The sequence below is a fragment of the Lagopus muta genome, chromosome 6, assembly GCF_023343835.1.
Source record: "Lagopus muta isolate bLagMut1 chromosome 6, bLagMut1 primary, whole genome shotgun sequence".
Lineage (NCBI taxonomy): Eukaryota > Metazoa > Chordata > Aves > Galliformes > Phasianidae > Lagopus > Lagopus muta.
In genome coordinates, this window is record NC_064438.1 from 8,791,965 (window position 1) to 8,815,196 (window position 23,232).

The following is a 23,232-nucleotide window of genomic DNA, read 5'->3' on the forward strand; positions in this document are numbered from 1 at the left end:
TAAAGAAAAGAAACCAATTTCATGCTTTTTCTGGGGAACAAGTTCATAATATTAGCAACGTAAATATTTGAATAATGTGAGAAAGGTGTGTGTGAAAGGGAAAATGTTCACTGCTGTTTATGCTAGCAGGCATCTCTTTCAAAATGTTTAACAAGGTGTTATCAATAGATCTTAGGAAATATAATGGATTTTAAATGAAAAATGTTTTTATGGTATGTAACTGTGCCTCCTTTGTGCAACTTTAAGACCGTAGTTAAAAGTAATTGAGCCTTAGGTGTCAATATTCCCTAGTTCAGAAACATTGGGTTTTTAGCTAACAATTTTCATTTACTTTATCCAGAGAGCATTCAGACACATTGAACAAATCTGTGGGTGAAAAATCTCCAAACAAAGATGCTAGGTACAAGAATATACGAGCAGTTCCAGGAGCTGAATGTTGATGGAAGCTGCATTTTCCTTGTCAGTACCTCCAAGACCTTCTATGTGTCCCCTCTGTACTTATTATACATCCATCTGAGCCACAGAAGTCATGTTTGTGTGGTGCAAATAGATGGGCCAAAAAAATTGTTACTCAGTCACTCTAGGTTTATCCCATAGTAAGCTGCTGGCTTCATGAAGTTTCTAGGAGCCTGAATATATTTTGAGATTTCCATTACTCAGTATATTTTGGCTAAATTTGGCCAGTGGTGGTATAGGATGCCAGACAAATGATCAATAACAGTAATCAGTTTCCTTACCAAGCAATAAGTAACTTGTTCTTTCCCAAACTGAGTTCAAAGCAGTCACAGATGCAGACTTACATATACAACTTTTGCCACATTCAAGTGCAGCATTTTACACTTGCAGCCTGGAAACTCTGAAAAAATTAAGCTGAAAAATGATAAATTACAGATTCTGGCAAGAAACTTCTGGATTTTCAATCAACTAAATAAGAGACTGTAAGCATGCTGGGCACGATCTTAAATTTGTGAGTATTAAAATAGTAATCCATGAAGATGAGAGATGAGTTAAAATGCTTGTGGAGGGGGCAGTGAATAGTGCAAATGACATCAAAACCTGAAATGTTCGTTTGAAATGCCTATTTACTTTCATCACCTTGGAAGTTTAAATGAAGTTGTTAAAAGCTTCTCAGAACATTTTTTCCTATGTTGGTTTTTGGGAGCAAAGAATGACTTGAATGTAGAGTACTGTATTTCCTAATTCAAGCTCAAGTCTCATATGACACAATTGAGATGCCTAGGCTTTTTATTTCCCTTTATTTCCCAATTAGAATGGTAGTGATATGTTGGAATCAGCTCATTCTGAAACATACTTCCTGCAAGCATCTTCATGTTTCCACCCGTCACTCCTATATGGATGTAATCCAGGACAACCAAATCCTTTCTTTTTTTTTCTGATCTTTTTTCTACTTTGATGCTTTTATTCATTTCTATTTAGTAATGGCTGATAACTTAATATCATAATTTTCTCTATTCTCCTAAAGCAGCCGGGTGTGTTCCTTCTGAAACTCTCTATCTAGTCACTTCATACATATCTGCTTTCTGTTTTGTGATATTTCCCCCTCACAGCTCTTATGTCCCCACTTGAACTGCATAAGTTTTTTGGAGAGGACTTGGCTTGCTTATAATTAATGTCTTAAAACTCAATAACTGGAAAAAAATATCTGAATTAGCTATAGGAGAAAGATCTGCATCTGTTTCTAAGCTGGGAGCTGTCAACATTCATGTCATCTTCCTGCAGATATCCAAATATATTTTAGTAAATGTTTTGTCTTTTTTTCTTCTTGTCTTCCTGCTCCATTTGTAGCTAGAATCTCTCATGGGATGTAGGCAACTTCAGTGAATTTCATTAGGAATTATACTTTGCAACTGGAGAGCAGAGCCCATGTCTGGACCGAAGCCAACGTTCTTTAAAAGTTCACATGCCTTGTACTGACTCCCTAATTTAGGCTCCTTCTGACCAAGGGGAGAAAACCGGAGAAAGACTAAATAGCAGTAGGGTTTCGTTTGAAGATGGGGAAAAAAAGCAATTGTTACCAACGACAACAGAAACGAACTGTGGGTTAGCATAATATTATGTAAACTGTATTTCATGTGTGCTTTCATCAGAAATGAGTAAGTAGAGCCGTATATGCTGCGAATTTTAAGAATGTTAACGGGATGCCTGCGTAGCGTTGTGCTTAAGAGTACTTATGCCAGAATAGGAAAGCCTTTTATTCTGTAATTCCTTGAGGCAAGAAAAAGGCTTTCCGAAGAGTTGCTTTAATTTTAAACTCTCATTCTAATGTTAGACAGCCTGTTGGATCTCCGAGTTAAAAACTGCTTCAGCTTTACTTACTAGAGCCAGATGTAACATTGACCTTAAATGGTAAAAGCTCCCGAGAGTGAAAGAGAGGCTGGCCTGAGGGGAAAAAGGGGAATAACTGAAGTTTTAGGTAAGTAATCTCTATAACCAGGAATAAGCTCTTTTTCAGCTGTGGAATAAAACAGAACCATATTTCCTCCTTAAAGGTACAGTACCTTGTTGTTATGATACCGAGTGGTTTGTTTGTTCTTTCTTTCTGTCTCTTCCCCTCCCAAGTTTCGCCCCTGTCAAATTCTGTCCTTTTTAGAAATCTTAGTTGCTTAAAAAGTGGATGATATTCATGACATCTAGTTCTTCTTGTGTACTTTTTGGGATTATACAAGAACAAAAAAGGAAAAGCTGTGTCAATTATACTGAGGTTTCATTAACAAAGGTATGTGATCAGTAAGTAATTCAAGGCAACTTGGTTTACAGATAACGTTATCTATATTGGGCTAATTATTAGAGAATATTAGCAGCAGTATATGTTACAGAGGAACAGATATTTAACAGATTGGTTTTTTTTCTTTATTATTGTATTGTATGATTTTTCTTCCCACGTTTTTGTGTTTAACAGTGCCAAAATTGTTCTTTTTGATGGATTACCTACTTGTGTCTGGAACCTGTCTTTTAAAAAGACATTTCCGGAGCCATTCCTTTACACTTGGTGTTTGGTTTTAATCCCATTAGAGGTAAATTAACACTATAGACTTGTCTAATTGCAGTGCTGTATTGGAATGATGGGGAAATCAAACTAAAAACATGCTTGCTTTAATATGAAATATCACAATATTTACTCCTTCTGGTAATTTACTTTTCAGCTTTGCCTGTGCTGTTTAGTAGCTACTCTGCAGCGAAGTGTTATTTTTCTCAGTTAACTAAAATACATCTTTTTGTCTTACTAATATGTTTATTAGGCTTCTTTTCAATAGATAAACACCACGTAAGAATCGTGTTGGTACAAGAAAGTGCTTGTTGAGCCTCCAGACAAGTTTCTGTTACTAACATATTAGCAACAACTCATGTTAGTGTGTAGATTTTCAAATTGCGTGTAGCATGGTTCCATTTGGTGAAAGATTCTCTGCAATCATCAGAAGAATTCTCTTTTGTGGAGTGATTAGGCTACAAAATTGGTTCATGTAGTGCAGAAATTGGAAAATTTAAAGTTTTGAAAATAGTGTTTCCTCTGCAAGTAATAACAGTTACTGCACTTATACATGGTATGACAAGTATACATCATTTTAAAGAAAGCTCACCTAGCTTCAAGAGAATGCCATAAATGTGTCTTGTAACAATACAGGCACAGTTTCAAGGCTCATAATTTTATTTCTTTTCCTGTACTGTTTTCAGTGCAAAATATATTACCCTAAGTTTAATCTGGCTGATCGTCATGTTTTTAAATCAAAGATTAAACCCCAAATCAATATTGATACCAAGCCGGTAGTTTTGCAATCTAATGATGAATCCCATAGAAATCTAAGGCAGTTGATTAGAATTAACAGTGGAAATTAAGAAAGTCTGATATGTTAAATGCTTAATGCTAGGAAGTCTTCATTCTTTAAATATTCCTGTGTTTTCAAGGCTCCAAAGACCCCTCTTCTGGTTTGTTAGTCTCACATGAATTACTTAACCAGTGATGAATAGGCACTCATTTAACTCAATTTAGATAGTATCAGGAAGGCGTATAGATTTTTAATGAATAGTTATTTTTAACTCTGTATACAGACTTGCATAACTAATGTGTCCAAGCCCTCTAAGTATGAACTAAGTGTATATTTCTAATGCAATACTTTGTAGTATTTCAGCAACTACTGCTTATGTGTAATTTGATACAAATAGTACAGTTTGTTCATTCGTGCACAGTGAAAACTGTGTTTACATAACCACTGTGCTAAGGGTCCTAGGATTATCCTTGTATTTAACTTTCATAAAGCCATCTGCTTTGTATCCCTCTGGATTAAGCTACAAGTTGGTTATGGACATAAAACCTGTATGCCTCCTTTCCTTTTATCTTTTTATATGTTGGAGTCAGTTTTAATAGTGGTATAATCCTCAACTATAGTTCTAGTCACAACAAAAGCAGTCAAAATTAAGATTTCATCAACTGAAAGATGAGGGAATTCTTTACTTTGAGAGCTCTGTAAGAGGCTGCCCAGTGGATTGTCCTTTTCTGGAGATATTCAAAACATGCCTCGAAACATTCCTATGTAACCTACTGTTGGGAACCTGTTTCAGCAGGAGATTGGTCTGGATATTCTCCAGAATTCCTTTCCAAGCCCTACAATTCTGTGATTCTGTGAAAGGAGAATGGAAAAAGCTGGTGGTAAAGATCGGAACTACTTGCTCTCTGTCAGCTTTTAATTCTAATTTGGTGACAAATCACTTTTTGAAAAGCTAGGTAAGGTTGATTGTGGCAACTGAGGTTTAAGAAGTTGGTACTGAGAAGGGACATTCTCATTTCAAGGATCATAGGTATATGTTTGTCACACATTATGGAGTTGTCTTTCCTCATCTACTTCCTGATATTAGAGATTTGTAGAATTCTTGTTTATGGACACGTGTAGTGGTAGGTTAAGGAGAATGAAAACTGTGGCGGTTGTGAAGAAAAAACTTGAAATAATAACTGAGTTTCTATCCCTGGAAAGTAAGTCCTAAGAACTCTGAAAACCGGAGAAGGATTTGATATTTAGAGCAAGTAGGCTAGTATACCCAGGTTTTGTTGGAGTTTTTGAGCTGTGCCAGCATCCCAGTAATTTATCTTCCTCAGTATGTGGATGACAGGTTTTTCTTTATTTTTCTTTATTTCAGTGGAGTTATTCTTTATCTCCACAATCTGGAAAATCATTTGAGATATTTAACTTCAAATAAAAGTAACTAAATATGTGAAGTATGTAAAAGATTTAAAAGCAAACTAAAAAAACACTCATGACTAAATCAGAACTGCCCTGCTAGAAGTTTTGCCTACCTTTGAACGTAAAACACCTCAAGTCCTTAGGTATTGTAAGCCAACAGAGACACTGAATGCTATTGATATGCTGTTCATTTACGGGTTTGGACAAGTAAGGCTTGTAGAATTTCATTTTATTTTATTAATTTTTTTTATGGTAATGCAGGTTGCTTGCAAAAAGAGAAGGGGGAGCTGAACACACAAACATGACAGGCAGTGTCTGTCAAGTACATATGTGACCCTGAAAGCTGCTTTCCCTGACTACTCTTAAAGCATATTCTGTGACATCCTGTCATTACACAAAGCAATTTTTTAGAAACCTGTCCTTTCCCCTGCTATGTATGGAAATATATCTGTTGTGATAACTGTTCAAACAGAGCCACTAATACAGTGGAGACTGCTGTGCTAGTTCCTGCAATTTCTGAGAAGAACAGAGCAGTTGAAAAGTTAATAAACATAAGCAATATAAATCAGTTTACGTAAGAATTGTACTGTGTCCCTTATCTTCTGGGCTGCTGGGTCAAGCACAATAATCTTCTGGGCTAGGGGCTTCACTTCAGAGTAAAAATAATAGTGTTTATTTAATTCTGCTGAATGTTTTATGATGCTGAATCTGTATGTGGGGAATTTGGCTTTGAGCCACTGCTTTTGGAATCTTCAGCAAAGTTTCCAGTGACTTCAGTGGTGCAGAGATCGTGTTCCTAATGAATACCACTAAGGTAAATTAGTAGGAGATGAGAGTCTGAAATCTAGAGGAATTGGAGTGGGAGTAGTTTGTATGTTCACCTGCTTGCTTTGAACTTAGAGGGATGTACCAACAAACGGTAGGGTTTGTAGAATGACATATAGTTCTGAAATTTTGGAAAAGAAATATCCAGGATTTCATTTCATTCATCAAGATGCATGCTTATATATCAGTAACTGAATTTCCTGTGTTTTTCTTTTTCATAGTGAATAAATGTGGCTGGCTTCTGGGCTTGTGAAAATAGCTCAATGTTATTAGTGGCCTACCTGCAGTGGAGGATGGTGTTTGGCCCAGGAGGAAGTGCTGGGTCAAGCTGATACTCTGTATGACATCTCAGGCTGGAAAATTTTGAAAGCAGATCTAAATATTGCTGGTTCTCAATGCAAGCGTAATTGTGCCTCTCATCTTAACATCCCCAAGGGTTGCAGCGGTTAAACTTATCATTCTTCCTCTTTGATAGGTATACAATTACCAGGATTGCTCTAAAAGCTGGTCTTGTGAAGTGCAGTAGGCACTGGAGCAGACTGTAGAAAAACAAGTAGATGTGTCAAAATTCCCATGTATTTTAGATATTTTAAAGCAAGGATGGGAGACTTTGAAACTGCTGTGTTTATTCACTGAATCAAGTGAAAATATCTAAAGCAGGGAGAAGGAATTTATGGGTATGTTCTAAAGCCTCCATACATAAGACTCTGTTTTCTGTACATGCTGACCTTTTGGGGCCTGTTAGAAGTCTCTCTTGCATAAAGCACAGCAGGAAAATGTCCTTTCCAAAATATATACATTGTATGATAAAGGAGAAGTCTCCTTGAAATATTAACAACTTTGTACCCTTATAAGAAGCTCTTCAGCTCTTCATGTTTCCTGTTGGATCTTTTTTTTTTTTTTTTTTTTTTTTTTTTTTTGTCTTTGACATTTCCTGTTTAATAGATTTTTAAATGTTTTTGTTGGTGAAATAGCAAACATCGACCATCCCACTCTATACAAAGCTGACATATAACCATAACAGAAAGGTGAATAATACCTAAAAGTTCCTTAGGAGATCTGTACTGTTGCTGCCTGGTATTTCTGTCTAGAAAAGTGTTAAGAATGAGACTAAACTAAAACAAGTAGCCTTTTATACTGATCGCTTGTAAAAATGATACAGAAGTGAACTTCCACCCCCAGTACAAATACCACCCCACAAACACTACACCAGAGAAAAGTAGCTGTTTTTCTTTTACTATGAAAATTGTGAATTGTACTTCCTTAAATTGCATGGCAGGTCAAACTCAGTTCTCACAAATCACTGTTGCTGCATTTGCAATGTACAGAGCTTTGCCTTTGTACATGTGCTATTGGTGTGTCTCAGTAGATTTGGATCCCTCCCCAAAAAATGCCTTCACTTAATATTAAGAGAGTTTTGGGGTTTTTTTTTCTGTTGCTTAACAGGTAAAGATCAGATTTACGTAGCATTATTCCCTTCAGAGTAGGGTCTTGTAAATTTCTTGCATGTCTTCTTATAAAGAAGCACAAATCAACATAAAATTTTTAAGCTAACCTCATTTTCAGATGATACAGTGACACAACTTTTCAGAATACTATTACGCTTACAACATGCCTTAAAGTTATCTGTTGAATTTAAAGGTTAAAATAATGCTTGACTTTGGAAGGTTTTTTCCTCCTCTTGAAGGTGGATACTGTGTCATCATCTTGTGTACTTATCTTCCGAGCATCTGCTTTGAAAATAAAACAACATGCCATTTTGACATTTAAGAAAGTGCTATAAAAAGTCTGTTGCTATGTTTAAAAGCCTGCTTTCAGTTACTATAGCAATAAAATTCTCAAAAATGATGTACGAATTGCCACAGTTCATCACCATCCCTTTCTGGGACAGGGAGATCACTGGACTGAGAATAAGACAAAGCTTCCCGGTGTATAACAGGAGAGAGTTTCCATAAAATTCCAGGTGGGATGTGCTGCCACCTGTTAGCAAAATGTGGCCTAAATATAAAAACCAAAGTGTCTATGCCAAAAGGGATAACTGGATTCCTACTTGATTCAGTCTCTTTGTGACTTCTGTGACAGAGCTCAGTATTTTGAGCAGCTTCCCATTTCTCTGCAAGACAAGTTGCTGAAAGTGTTTTATTTTTCTCTCTAAATTCTTCCAATCCCTTGATAATGAGTGTGAAAATCAGCATACACAGTGCAGACTTTGTCTTCGTAACATTATGGTTGTCAATCTAAAATGCCTTTGATCCTGAAGCAGCTCTGGAAACTCTTATCATAAAGAAAATAAATGAAATAATAGCTGATGGAATTCTTAGCATCTCGCTGGAGCTTGAAGCCTTGAACATTCAGGGCTTCTTTGAAGAGGTCAGGAAGTTCAGCTTCCTACAGAAACATAGACATTGGCATCTCTAAGTTCAGTGTGAAACTACATTCTTACTTCAGATACTTTCTACTCATTGCTCTCTTCCACTGAGCAACATGCTGTATGGGGGGGAAAAAAGACTTGGAGGGAAAAAATGGAGCATGTTTGAAAGCAGTGCAACAGTTCTGTTCTCTTTATTCCTAGCTGTTTAAAGAGTCTTCAAAGTTCATTTGAGGTTAACTCAAACTATGCAGCATTTTTGTCTGCACTTTAGTTTGTGTTGCTAGTAATGCACAACAATCACAGTCATTTCAAGACTTTTCCTTAGCACATGCTTGAAGTTGAGACCTCTCATTTTGAGCAGTGCCTATTTCTATTTCAGTGCTTCGTTTACAGTAATGTAAATTTTACAGTTTTTGTATTACTATACGAAGAACCTATTTTAGTAGGGGCTGTGCAGGAGGAGAAGAGAAGGATTAAATGTGTGAAACTGTAACTTTTATATTTTTCAAAATTGGTAAGCACCTGACAAACAGAAAGCTGATTTTCTACAGAGCTGTGGCCTATGCCTATAGCATCCTCACTCTAGTTGTGATAACTGGTTCCTAGGCAATCTGTTTTAACTGTGGATGTCCCTGTTCATGGCAGAGAAGTTGGATTAAAAAAAAGGCCTTCAGAGGCCCCTTTCAACTCTAAGGATTCTGTGAGTCTACAAACATCAGTTCAAACTTCATACTTCAAAGCCATTCTGTATAGTCGCAGAGTATTTAAGATGATCTACCTCTGAATTTGTATCTGCTCTGAAAACATGAACTTCACCATGCCTGCTGTGCCCTGGGTCAGCTGTATTTGAAACTGTTCACCAGCTTCAAAAATTACTGCAAGAGGCAGAGTGCAACTGACAATGTGGTTACCTTAGCTTCTTCCCAAGGAATAAAGAATTGAAGTGAAAAGCCTGATGGCTATGGGCTAGAGACACATTTCTCATTGTGTGTTGACTACTAGCCTTTTATAAGTGTTAGCAATGCACTTATTCTTCCCAAAATCTATTTTAAGTTTTGTTTTCCTTGGAATAAAGATTGTGCTTGCTGTTATTCTGGTTGTCAGCCTTCTTCCCCCTTCTTCCCTGCCCTCTCTTCATTCCCTCCCAGTAGCCTTTGAACTCGTCTAAATTGTTGAGTTTGGCCAGAGAGGATCTCAAAAGTATTAAGTTCCTACAGATTAAGTGCAAATAGCTGTTGTGGTAGGAGAGGCCTGGAATAGTGCTGTTGAAGGAAAAGGGCTCCCCTGTGGGCTGAAATCATTGCTGATTCCATTTGATTTGCTAGCTGGCAATGTAGCAATACAAAGCTCAAAAGTAGGCACAGCAAGTACTGTCTCTTGCTTTTCCAGACTGGCAGGAGACCAAGGAAACAAGCAGCATTATTTTTAGTGAGTGAGAGAAGATAAAAAAAATCACTAATATAACAAAACCTGCTTTTTGGCTGTTTGAGTTCAGCTACTTAAAAAGCTTGTTTCCAAATTTTGAGGGGCACAGGTTGCAAACTGTCCATTTATGCATTCATATCTGAACTATTTTGGAAAACTGTTATAAATATAAATGAAGTACAGGTCATGAAAGGCTGTGCTGATGACTCTCCTATGATTTTCACACCCACTTCTAATAGTTGGTGGCAGTTCATATTTCAGTCTTCTTCCTAAAGCAGTGCAGAGCACAGTTAGGTTGTAGAACAGACACCTATTTTGTGTATTCTTCCATCAAGGCTGCAGGACCTATAGGGAAAAGAGCTTAGGTTTCTGTAGTCATTGGGAACAGCCTATAGGCTACTTGCTCTGTTCTTCAGTCAGGCTCATGGGAATGTTGTTAGTGGAAAGGTTCTTCCCATGGCAAATAAATGTCAGTTGTCTGGGTAGAGGCAGCCGTTTTAATTAGGCTTTCCTTATGTAACAGATATTTTGAAGTTCAGCCAGGAAGAACGAAGTATTATCCAGAGAGAACAGCCCTCATCTGCTTTCTGGCCATTTGGAAAAGGCAGCTGTGGGTCAAGAATCTGTTCCCTGAAAATTTCCGTGCATCTGAAGTAATTTCTCCACTGATGACGACCCTTTATTTGTTCATATTTAAGGTCAGCATGCAAGATCCAAGGCTGAAGAAACTCCTGGAATTCTATATCATGGGTACTGCTCCCTTGCACCTGCTCCCTTATATTCCCTGTCATAGGTTTATAACACACTCAAAGTACTGGGCTCTTTCCCTGAAGACTACTCAGTGTGTAAATACTGCTTATGTCAGTTAGATAATGTGTATATCATTCTTTTTCCTCCTGCTTTCACGGGTTTTAAATAAAATCATGTAAACCAGCAGCAGTAAACAGATGCTCACAAAACAAAAGGGAGATAGTGATCCTGTTTAAAAAACAAACAAAAAAAACTCCAAAAAGCTCAAAAGATGAAAACACAGCAAAAAGTCCTCCCATTCTGGCTTTATTCAGCTTATTGTAGAAATGTCTATGGCCCATTATGTTGAAGTAAACTTAAGTAAAAAACGACCAAGTAAGATCTTATTCCCTCTATAGTGAAGAGTTTACATGCTTTATTTCTGTTAGTGACTGATAAGTTATTCTGTGCTTAATTGAAATAAATCAACCTGTGGTAACATCCTGTTTTCTTTCTTTGCTTTATCATCTGTTTGGGAGGAATCGTTTGTTTTGCTTAGAAAGAAACAAGCAAAACCTTTCATCTAGATAATACCTAAACTTGTCTGTTTTAAACAGGAAGCTCTGCCTTACAGCTTTCCAACCATCGTCTTGTTGATTTTTTAGTGTCCTCTTTCAGCTGTGCTACAGGGCACAATGTTGATCATGACTATTCCTGAACTTAAAATCCTCTTACACGTTATACCTATTTTTCCTGTTGCATTATTTATTGAAACAGATGCCATAATTTTTTGTTTGGGGTTGCGTTCAGTGAAGCCAATAGTACACTTGTGTATATAAGAGATGCATGGCAGCTACTTGTTATTCTGATACTTTTTAAAAGTATTCCTCAGCAATTTTTTGGTTAAGTAATATGCTGTGCATTCAATAGTTTTCAAAGTGAGTGCTGCTCCATTAAACAATTTTAAATAAGTTATTAATTAAAAAGGAAAATAGTATTGGTTACAGATTACCACATATGGAACACCAAGAACACATGTAATAGCAGTTCCGGTCTTTGTTCACTGTTTCAGTGAGGCAGATGTTAGCTTAGTGTCTGTGAAAATATTCATAATTTTCTGTCCAAATCAGAAACTTACGTTAATGAACTAGAAAAAAAAAAGCATTGCTGGATTTGCCTAATGAGCAATAAAAACTATGCTTTAGTTTGTATCCATGAAATGTAATTCCCCCTGAATTCAGTGCTCCTTACAGATGAATGTTCAGGGATGAAACTTACTTTGTAAAACTCAGTATGGGACCATGAATTCATGCTAACTAAAAAGTCCACTAACATTTGATTATCTTAAACAGATTTACTTCAGAAGTGCAGAAGACTGGGCAGGTACTATTAGTTAACATAATTAATTTAACTTCTTAATGATTAGAACCTGTACTGAAGCTGCATAATGTGCTAGCCATGTTTGATGGACTGTATTGGTGAATAAGCAAGATATGATGGCCAATTTCACTAAACTGCTCTATGGAGTCATCATTTCTCCTTTGCAGTCGTGAATCAATTCTTAATCATTTTCAAATAAACTTCTACTAACATAGTTATGTTGCTAGTATTTTGAATGCTTTGAGATTGCCAAAACATTTGCAAAATATAGTGAAGGCTATACAAGAACATATACAATGAATAAACATATACAATGAATAGTCAGATCTCTTGACTGGTTTATAGTTGAATTATTGCATCCCAAGCCTTCTTAAACATACAGTTCTAATATTTTCTGTTGCATTTCTGCCATGAAATAATTGATGAAATTTCTAATATGAAGATTGAGCAATATACCACAGCAGTGTAAAGCCCTCTTAGTATGTCTTCAATATATAAACCTCCATAAGGAATATTCACATATCAGCTGCGCTGCTTCATGGAAGTGAAATCAATTCTACATGCCTTTATTTAACTACATAAGGTATGTAGCTTACTGATGCCTGATTTTGGCTTGGTACTGCTACAAATGTATGAACCTGATAAGTGAGGTAACTGAAATGCCATTGCTCTATCTTGCTGCAAAAAAGAAGAAAATGTAACTTTTAATACTAAAAGCACTAACATTTTTGTGGCTCTGCAGTATATTGTTCAATTAAGGTACTAGTTGCAACTACAATTGTGTGCTTACATAAAATTTGCTTTTTCCTTCAACTTAGTTCAAAAGCATGCTTACATGCATTTAGAATTTAAGTGCTTTTTTTTTTTTTATTTACATGTGTCATAAAAATGAAACATGGTACCATTCCCTAAGGCTGGCAAATGAATTGTTATGGAAAGTATTGTAGTTCCCTTGTTTATTCATTCTCTAGATTCTGTTGTTTCCTCTGGAAATCATTCCTGAGTTAACTGACTAATGAGAAGTTTGGAGAAAAAAATGATAGTATTTCCTTAACATGCCATTTTTGTATTTCAGTTTAGTTTTTAACTTTATCCTCTTCTTAAGAAAATGAAAAATTTTCTCTGCAAGAGGGTTAAAAACAGAAAACACTTGGAAAGAATGCTTAGAAAATGAATTTACTGGTTTGCCATTAAGCACCATGGAAATTAAAATAAACATTGTTCTAACTAAGAAACATTAACAACAAAAAATTTTCTGTTGGAAAAATGTTTTTTTATGTGGTTTAGAAACACATACACAATGTTATTTTCACAGATCAAAGAGTGTAATTAGTATTCATTTGATTTTAGATTTAATTTTTCTTTCTCATAGATGAAAATATTATATCCTGTTTGTTGAGCTAGCTTGTCAAGCATTGCTTGACTCATAGTCAATTACATATGAAGTACAAGCAAAAAATCAAAGATATGGAAGAGTTTAGTGAAGCCTATTATCCTGAACTGCTTATTTAAAGGCTAGTTTTTAATAGCTAATTTTAATTGTTCCATCTTTGTCATTTCTTTCAACATGTGAGCCAAAACTGTTGGGAAGACGGTTTCCTAATGATTTGGGCCTGGGATGTGGATAATAGAGAAGACTAGTAACTTCTAAAATCTTAGTTCTCTTTAATAACCTCTTCTTTTTTCTTGAAGAAATTGCCACCATAATGATAGAATGAACAAGTTATATTTTGTTCCTAATTTGTACTAGATAGTTGAGGGTATTGTTTAAATAAGGTCCTCAGACTCAATGATTTTAAACAAAAGAATGCACAGAAAATATGATGTTTGAATCACAGAAATATTGAACTTGAAATAAAGGTGATTAAAAGCATTTCACAACAGTTAATTCTTGTGTCAAAGACAAGAGTTAGAATTAAATACTTTAAATAGGAAAAGCATTCCTGCATAAGTGACCATGGAAACAAATATGCGTGGCAGATTAAATTTACTTATATTTTTCTATTATAAACTTTCCTGTTACTTTAATCATTTATTACAAAATTAAAACATTCTGTGCTTTAATTAGGAAAAAAAAGGAATTCCTCCTGACAGCCAGAAAAAAAAGAAACATGTCAAAATTCTATATTGGATGCAAATAATTTTAAATTAATCAGTGATGTGGCCGTTTTCTTTCCTTAGACATTCATTTGCAATTTCTATTTTGAGAATTCATGTGCAAAAAAGGTCAACAAGCCTGATCCTAGATCATTTATTAGTATTATGTTAGGCTTGCTGCTCTTTTGTGGGACAGATTTTCATTACCTAGAAATTCATAGTATGCATGCCATAGAGGTATAAGTCAATCTGTGTTTAACCCACCTCAAATGAAGAAGGTGATGAATTGGAAGAGCGTATTCCTGTCCTAACCAATTCTTCAGGACATTTTAATCAACATTTGTTAGTTACTATTTTTATTTTCTTCTTCCAAGATAAATTGCAGAACTTCAGTCACCAAGATTTCAAGATTTTCTTTGGTTACTTTCTCTAATCGAAGCTTGATTACTTGGTTCCATGAGTCGTTTCAGTTGCAGCTTCCAGCACGCATGTTGATATGTATCTGGAGAAGGATGCAGGATCACAAGGACAATACTGGATGGCAGAACTGAAGTTTATGGGAGAAGTCTAGATAACTATACAAATTTCTAGGAAAATGTGATGTTTCCCTTAAAATTATTGGGCTAAAGAGGAGACAGGATTGCAGCTTCTTAGTAGTTTGTAATCAAAAGATGCCATTTTTCAGATATTTTTTCCAAAATGTTCGTATTGGCCAAGTCCTGAGTAGCACTTGGTATGTCAGTGGGTAAGGATTTTGATTTTTTTTTTTTTGTTTTAGAAATGAATTACTCTAAGTCCCATAATGTATGAATATTGTGCTATTGTTAAGGGACAATTCACAAAGACTTGCTGTAACAATTTTTTGGGTGAAAGTGAACGTGAAATAAGCACAGCAGGTATTTAAAGAAGAGAACAGTTCCCTGCTTATTTTCATGTTTCTTTGGTTGTCTGCACTCCCAAGATTCGATGTTAGCGAACGTTGATTACTTAGTCTGTCTTGCAGACTTTACTAGAGGAGGGCAAGGGGTGAGCCCTAAGTTTAAGGCCATGTTGTTTATCTTAGTGTTGCAATAAAACAGCAAAAAGAAAACCTTGAAGAGATAAGCAAAATGTGCACTCTGTCTCTTCAAAGCATTTCTGTTATGAGAGGAAGCTTTGTGCTGTAAAGTAGTGGGGGAAAAAAGTAGGCTGCTTACCAAGTTTGATAGTCAGAAACTAAATACAGTTTGTCTGCTCTGATCTTGGGCGTAGATTCTTAGTTGTCTATGTACAGTTAGTCTATGATGTGCAATACAGAAATAGTGTATGAAAAACTGTAGCATGCATCATCTCCTCATTGGAAAAGCAATCACACTGTTGAATTTCTCTTATAGAATCGACTTACAAAAATACCACTTACTGTAAGAGTTGTAAAATCATGTGACTGTTGCTCTTTTTTTCCAAAGTTTGAATATCCTGGGAAGGAAAGACCTCCACCATATCTCAGACCAACCGTATATTTAAATTTATTTTAATTTTATACTTCACTTTCTACTGAGACCTAATTTATACTGAAAGCAAGTAGTTAAAGGGAAGAGCTACATCTAGCCTTTGTCTCAAAAATGATTTATTCATTTGTGCTGTACTGGTATGGATTCTTTGGGAGAAAAACAATGGGAGCTGTAAGAAAACCTTAAAATATTCCCCCATCTTGTACGGATTATTTGAGATTATTTTCATGTTTTTTTTCTTACTCAGCCAGATGTGAGGCACTGGGAGCAGAAGTGTAAGCAGCACTGTGCAAGTGAATGTATCTGATAGGTTAGGTAGTGTCAAAGTGAAGAACAGACAAACGAACCCTGGCAAATAAGGAAGAAAGAGAACTGTGTATATACTTTGTGTAAAGAGTGTGAGGGGTGTGCAAACTTCCTTACTGGTCTGTTTCTTGATCCTCTGGGAAGAAAAGGATGAGAAGAGTCTACTGATTCTCACTTCCATTTTCTATTAAATAGTACTGAGATCAAATAGAATTTCCTTTATATGAGTGTTAAAGTAAGAAAATAGTTTACTGTGTCAAATGATCCTAGTTTACTGTCAAATTAAGACCCCGCTTAATTTGAAAAGTGCTGGAATTGTCTTTTCCCCCTGAAAAGCTCAGTATTTCTGATATGGTTAACCTTGCTTTTACTAATAAAACAGAATACATTCAGTGACCTGCCACCAAGATATCTTCCTTTTTCGTATTAAGAACATGAAGTATGACAAAGCAGGGAGACACCAGGCATTCTTCTGAGATATGTTTATTTCCTCAAGCAGGTTACTTTGGAATTCAGCAAAATACTATCCTATGGCAACAGGATTTTAATCTTGGCAGTACTTTTACCGTGTATGTGTAATGCAAGAGACTTTTTTCTTCTTTCTGCTTTAGTATCCATCCATTCCTTCAGCAACGCTAATCATTCATAATGGGCAGAAAGACAATTGTCCTCTGTTCACTTTGTTCACTCTCTCAATATTGCTTTCATTTAAAAATTTAACCCACTTCTACCAGCAAACTTTAGAACTGGATGTCAAGGTCACAGATATTATTTGCCTAATCCAACACAGGAACTAAGTATTTTTTTTAACTATCCACAAGTTAGAGCTTCCTGGTCCAGAGACTATAAAATTAACACTTGTGATTTCTTTTAAATTTCACTCCTGTTTCTACCCAGAAATGTCTCCTTTTAAAGCTGAAGAGCTCTGACCATTCTTGAATTCTATGTACTCTTTGTATTTTTGTTGCATTTTTTTGAGATGTGACTAGAAATGCTAAAGATTTGGGCATAGAATGCTTATACTCAATTTTGTTCTCAATTCTTTCCTACTAATTCCTCACATTTTTTGCATTTTTGGCTGCTGCTGAATGCTATTCTCAGTGAAGTATCCAAAATGACTCAGATCTTTTTCTTGACTGGTAAAACATAATGATAAGTTCTGATTTAGCTAAGTATATTTAAGGCTATTTTTCCAATATGCATTAATTTACACCTTTAAGCAGTGTTTTTTATCTGCCATTTTATCATTTAGTTGCTCATATCTCAAAACTCACCTTGGCTGGCTTTAGGTCTGATTATATCATCTTACCTTCCTTCACCTGTTTTTCTACATGCCCTCTTTACCAGATCCTTCATGACTTTTCAGACCCTTCATGTTAAAAATCCTTTGTGTAAAGAGTGTGAGGGGTGTGTAAACTTTCTTATCAGTCTGCTTCTTGATCCTCTGGGAAGAGAAGGATGGTTCTTGCCTGTATTTTCTATTAAATAGCACTGCGGTCAAATATAATTTTCTTTCTATGACAGTAAAAGTCATGACAATACTGAACATGGCAGCCCCTGTGGGAGTGTAATCTTTGCAGCAGAAAGACAGACTCATAGTTTCTACCCTTTGTAGCCTTCCTTAATCTGTAGAACTTTCCCTCTTGTCCTGGTATTGAATTTTAGCATAGCTGATAAAGCACTAAAAAAGATGCATTCTGTTAGATTTAGCTCAATGTCAAAATGTGAATATTGCTGCTCCCCCAAATGATCACCTTGAGCCTCTGCCAGAACTTATCAAACTTCTAGAAACTACAATGGAATGGGAGATGTCATACAATCCCAGTCACTAAGAGCTTGAACTAAACCGCTTTGAACTAAACTGGTTTGTCCCAGCAGACTAGGATGGCTGAGAGGCAAGCGTATGCCTTATCCATGTGTTGTTTCAGCAGAGAGAACAGTCTGGATGAGAAACAGAGAACAACTGGAGTGAGATGTTATATTTCAGTGGCAAATCTTGGCACAAGATATGCCCTGTTTCTCTTTTAAAGTTCTCTTCCATAAATATCTCTGCTTCTTTTATCCATTCCTCACCTCCTCCATTTTTCATTTTATGTTCTGAAGCCAAAGTCTTAAAAATGTTTGCCCAAAATTCTGTAGCTCTTCCTGCAAAAGTAATTCTCTGGTTTAAGTTCACCTCTTCAGAAGAGACTTCTTGTGCCCAACACTGATAAAAATGTAATAAATGTGTGGGGTTTATTTAGATGTTGATGAGATTATGTGTAAAGTTGTTTTTGGATCAGCTCCTGGATGTAATCAGTGAAGGAATGGTGTTGACTGAATAATTTTATCAGAGAAAGATTTTGATAAATTGGACATTAACAATTTACTGCATTTGGTTTATGCTATTCCAGAAGAGCAGAGCTGTTGTTTGTCTCAAAGCTTTGTTCTAAACTGTCTAATTACCCATAAAATACATCTTTTTGGTACTGTGCATGCTAGTCAATCCATAAAAATTCCTTTCTTGTTCTGATAGCTTTGATCTTTATTATTAGCTTTCCTGCATTTGTTTTTGGAGAACAATCTTAGAAAACAGTAAGAATAAGGTTAGGTTAGCAAACCATCTTGTTATTAAAGACTTAATACTTTTATATTCAGTAATTTTCTAAGGAAAACAAAAAGTTGTATTTTTCTGACCATACTTTCTAGCATAAGCAAGCCAATTAAATTTTTTTCCAAGTCAGTGCAAATTATAAAGCTCCTGACTCTAGAACTTAAGTCAATAAACAAAATGGACCTCATTTTCTTTCATATTAAAGACCTGTAAGACCCGCAGAGATGGATTTTAACGTGAGAGGAATTATACAATTAATTTGTTTACATCTGGTTTCAGAATGTGACTTTATGGTTAAACATTTAAAAACACATATTTCTCTGCAGCCCATGTTTAATGCACTTTTGTTTCTTCAAAATGAGTAAACCAGCAGTAGGAGGTTAAAAACCTCTTTGCATCTTTAGAGTTAATATCCTTAGAGTTAAGCAGTATAGATTTGAGATACTAGTGGAGTGGACAGTCTATGAGAGTTCTTTCTTCCTGAGGGCACCTGCAAAATAAACCCTTGAATGTGTTGGGGTTGTTTTTTGTTTTTTGTTTTTTTTGCATTACAGTGTTAACCTGATCCTAGGATTCTATAGATAAGGACTTCATATGATAAATGCAGAGGAAAGTCAGGTTTGTAATCTACTGTCTGTATATTAGCAACAATCTTTCTTCACTCATTTTGGATTCTGATGAAAACTAAAAGAAGAACTTAGAAAAGACAGGAAATGAGAGTTTGCTTTCCTCTCTTGTAAACAGTTGTTTGCTCTTATTTTTCTCACTATTCTTACAGCAAGTCAGGAAATTCGTGTTCTTTCTGAACTGATAAGCAGCATGCTTGCTCCTCTTTTCCTCACATTAAAATAGAGTTTAGGTGATAATGGGTTTTTTCTTTTTTTTTTCTCTGAACGCCAAATAATGATGAAGCAAGCGTAAATGATTTCTTCTGTAATTTTTGCTGTGGCTGATAATCTGCATCCACTGAAAAGTGCACCTTGACTGAACCAGGGAGATTAATGTGGTGTTTAAGAGCAGGAGAAAATTAGAAGCATTTGCTCCTCAAGCCAAAAATAAGACCAGAGTTGAGTTGAGAAAGCCTTGCAAGTGCTACCTGAAATGAGGTCTCCTTCCAGAATATTCTCAAAGCAGGGACAGTAGACAGATCCTTACTTCTTTTAAGTAATCATTTGAAGCACGTGTCTAGTTGGTTGTCATAATGCTGCATCTCTTTGTTTAAAGTCAGTACTCAACAGGCCTCTGTCTTCTTACTTCAAAGACATTTCTGCACTGGGAGTTTGTTCAGATTCCTGATCTGAATCAGTGTGTGTTCCAAAGAACAGAAAGTTGTAATGCGAGTTGCTTGAAGAAGAGTTCATTTCACAAAGCTTACCAAATTTTATTTATAGATGAGGTTTACATAGTGCTGTGGATGCAACATGAAATATTATCCTAAAGAATGCAAATTAGTACTTGAGTTTATAAGACACGAGAACAGGTGTACCACAAGCTTTTCTAATGGAACAGTTTCTGTATTAACACAGTATCTCTGAATATGTAAACTTCACATAATTTGTTTTACCTCAGCCTTAATGACCATATCATCATGTTTGAAGGAATACATATGCAGAACTTAAATTATTAAATCAAATACTGTTTATTGGCATTACTTCTAACTTCATAATTCTGACAAGTTAACACAGTTTTCTGAAGAGGGAGCACACCTTGAGAATATCTGTTGGAATAGACAGGAATAAGTATCTCACCAGAGACAGTCAATCCATTGCTAACTTAGCCAGTAAAATGTGCACTGTGTTTCTTAGCTAAATTCAGCAGTACGGGGATGGTCTTTCACTCTCTAGATTTAGTGGGGCCTTGTTTTTAAATCCCAGTATGAAAAAATAGCTGCTTCTAAACAATGAAATTCTGACTTCACTTAGTACGTAAGTTGAACAGTCCTCTTCACAATACACTTCTTGAAAATCAGTAAAAATAAATGATTAATTTGTAGAAAATTTAAGGACTTCATAGAGAGAAAATGTTGCTGTATAACTACATCTGGAAGGTACTTTTCAGTCTGTTTTTAATATATAGCTAGAATCATGCTTTCAGTAGCAATAACATAAGCCACAGAAAACAGTGGATGTTGAGAACTATAGACAGAAACCTTTTACAAAATACATTTGCAAAGTCTTGTATTGCAAATGTATAGGTCCTTTGAGTAAGGACAGGGCTTTTGGCTGCAGTTTTGCACCGATTTGTTTTCCTCTTTGGATAACATTAAAATCAACAATCGTCCATTATCTAACTAAAAATGATTTTTTTTGTTTGATTTTTGCTTGGTTGTTTTTTTGTTTACTATGGCCTGTTTCTGAACCTAAGTATTGATACAAGAAATTATTACAGCTGCTAGTTTTCAAACTGTTGCTATTCCTTACAAGAGCACCTAAAAGCTTGCATTAGAAAATTTCGATGTTATTTTCTGTTCAGATTTCTAGATCGTTTGTTAGCAGGACAGAAAAGGTATATTTATTGGTTATTCTGTTTTTTCACAGTTAGGCTCACAGAGTCAGTGTGTAATCTATGGATAAGACTGTTCTACTTATATCAAAATGACATTATTTGATGATTTACAGCATTTCTGTCTCCAATTTGAGACACTCAAAGATGAGCATACTGCTGGATGTGTGGAAAAAGTGACTGAAACATGGGATTCAAATAATGTAGTCATAGTTAATATTCTACTTGGCACTAAAGTGAAGCTACTTGAGGGTCTTTTTTGACTGTTAGACATGGAGGAAAAGCAGGAATACATTCTCACCCAATTTGTTTTAACTCATCTGGCTTTGAGCCCCCAGGATATTGATAAATATAAATCATACTGCATTATGCAAACACATTGTGTAAATCAAGGAAGAGCCATTGAAATAGAAGGTACACATTCTGTGAGGGGAGTCTTCAGGAACCAACTGTTATTGCTTAGCCTGAAGATGAGGCTACTTCAGGGGGTCTAGTAGCAGTCTTGCAATATGAAAGAAGATTAACTAAGAAGGACTCACAAATTTTACAGAAGTGGCTAGCAGGAGAATGAGAAAAAATGGCAATAAAGTACAAATGAAATTCTGACTGTATACATAAGGAGAGAGAGGAAATACTGTGGAGATAAGTAAACACTAATTCAAATCTCAGAAATCCTGCATTTTGTCCTTAGAAATTTTTAAGATCCAACTGGGCAAAATGCAAAGCAACTTAGTTGCTTCATTGTCTATGCTGCTTCAAGAAGAAAGTTTATCCAGGTGAACTTCCAATTTGAATTCATTGATTCTGGGAATTATTCTTCCAGAATGACAATAATTCAGTAACATATAAGAGTGATCAAGTAATACTCGACACAGTCTGCAAAATGGCAAATTATTTGACTAAGTTAATACTTCAGTTATTCCTTTCCTCGTGTAAAGCAATGTTTTAAAAACTCAGCAGAACTGAACTCATAATTCTTTTTCTCATAAGCAAGAAAGTGGGACACATTCATGCTCTTTCGGGTGTGCTGATTTTTGCAATTGCAGACATCTGTGCATATCACTGAAGTAAGCCACTGTGAATCTCATTTTGTGCAGGAAGCATAAAAAGAGAATTAAAAATTTATTTTGCTGCTTTACCACTTATCTATGCAAGATGGAGAGCTTAGTGTATTCATCTTGCTCAAAAACAAAATATTGCAAGTGCACTTTAGGATTCCAAATAAATCTATTTATTGTTGTTTTGTTCAACAAAGTATGCTGTCTGGGATTACCCTTTTTAATTATGGGAAGAAAGAATTTTCAATTTCTTCATTTGGAAAATGTTTTGCTTGCTAACAATAAGAATCCTGGGTCACTAGGCAATAGTGTTCTGCCCTAATTGCCTCCAGCTTTCTTTTGTTTCTGAATTAAGCCTTTGCTAGTAACTTTTTCCAAATTATATAAAGTAGATATCCAGCTGCCCTATAATTATTTTTAAAACACTTATATGTAAAAATTGAACTTGAAAATATTACTTCATGTAATAACTTTTAAAATGGAAGGGGGATGGGGGGGGGGGGGGGGGGGGAGAAAGAGGGAAGGGATGAGGAAAGGCAGCAAAGGACATGAAATTTATTCTTTCCTGTACTTGCCTCCCCTTCCCCAAACAAATTTGTTCTCTTTTTACATTAAGTAAGAATGTTGTCAAATGCCAGTCAGAGAATCTCAGCTCAAGTTCCCAACTCAACCTACAACATTGATGAAAATAAATGTGTAACTAGAATGTGATTTATAATACGTGCAGTCCAGATACTGGAGATGTTTCTAGGTTTCTCCAAATCTATGAGAAGGAATAGAAGGAAAAGAAACCCAAATGACTGTTACTGACTAAACGATGCTCATTTAGGTGAAAGTATGTTTGTCTGTTTTATTATCTACGGATGTTATTGAAATTGTCATGAGCAATTTCTGTTGGGCACTTTATCAATGTATGGTTCTTGCATCAGAGAGCTTGAAAAAGACCATAAGACAAGGCTGATGATTCTTCCTAAAAAAACTAACATATTTTTGTAGATAGTAAGTTATCCAAGAGGAAAAGAGCAACATCTTTTTACCCACATTTAGCTTTCAGCTCTTTTGAATTTCCTTTTTTTTTAAGGTCGATATCTTGATCATACGATCATAAGTTTTTCCTCCAGATATTTCCTAGCTTTGCATTCTTTGTGAACTACCCTCTTGAATGGCACTTAATGCATGATTCTCCCACTCTTCTTCATACTTTCTTATATGCTGTTTGTTATGCTTAGAAGTCCTTATTCTCCATGCCAAATATCTACCC

The 23,232-nt window shown here is 35.6% G+C and overlaps 1 protein-coding gene across 23 annotated transcripts in view; it reads left to right on the forward strand.

The window, feature by feature from the left end:
- Positions 1-23,232, forward strand: part of IRAG1 (inositol 1,4,5-triphosphate receptor associated 1) — a 101,318-nt gene that overhangs the window by 35,704 nt on the left and 42,382 nt on the right. For 14 of the 23 annotated variants that reach the window (XM_048948372.1, XM_048948359.1, XM_048948369.1 and 11 more), the window contains exon 1: positions 2,191-2,434. The exons of 2 other annotated variants lie outside the window; for them this stretch is intronic. The gene's annotated coding sequence lies outside the window, so the exon portion shown is untranslated. 7 more of the 23 variants (XM_048948361.1, XM_048948380.1, XM_048948381.1 and 4 more) reach the window with 5 other exon arrangements.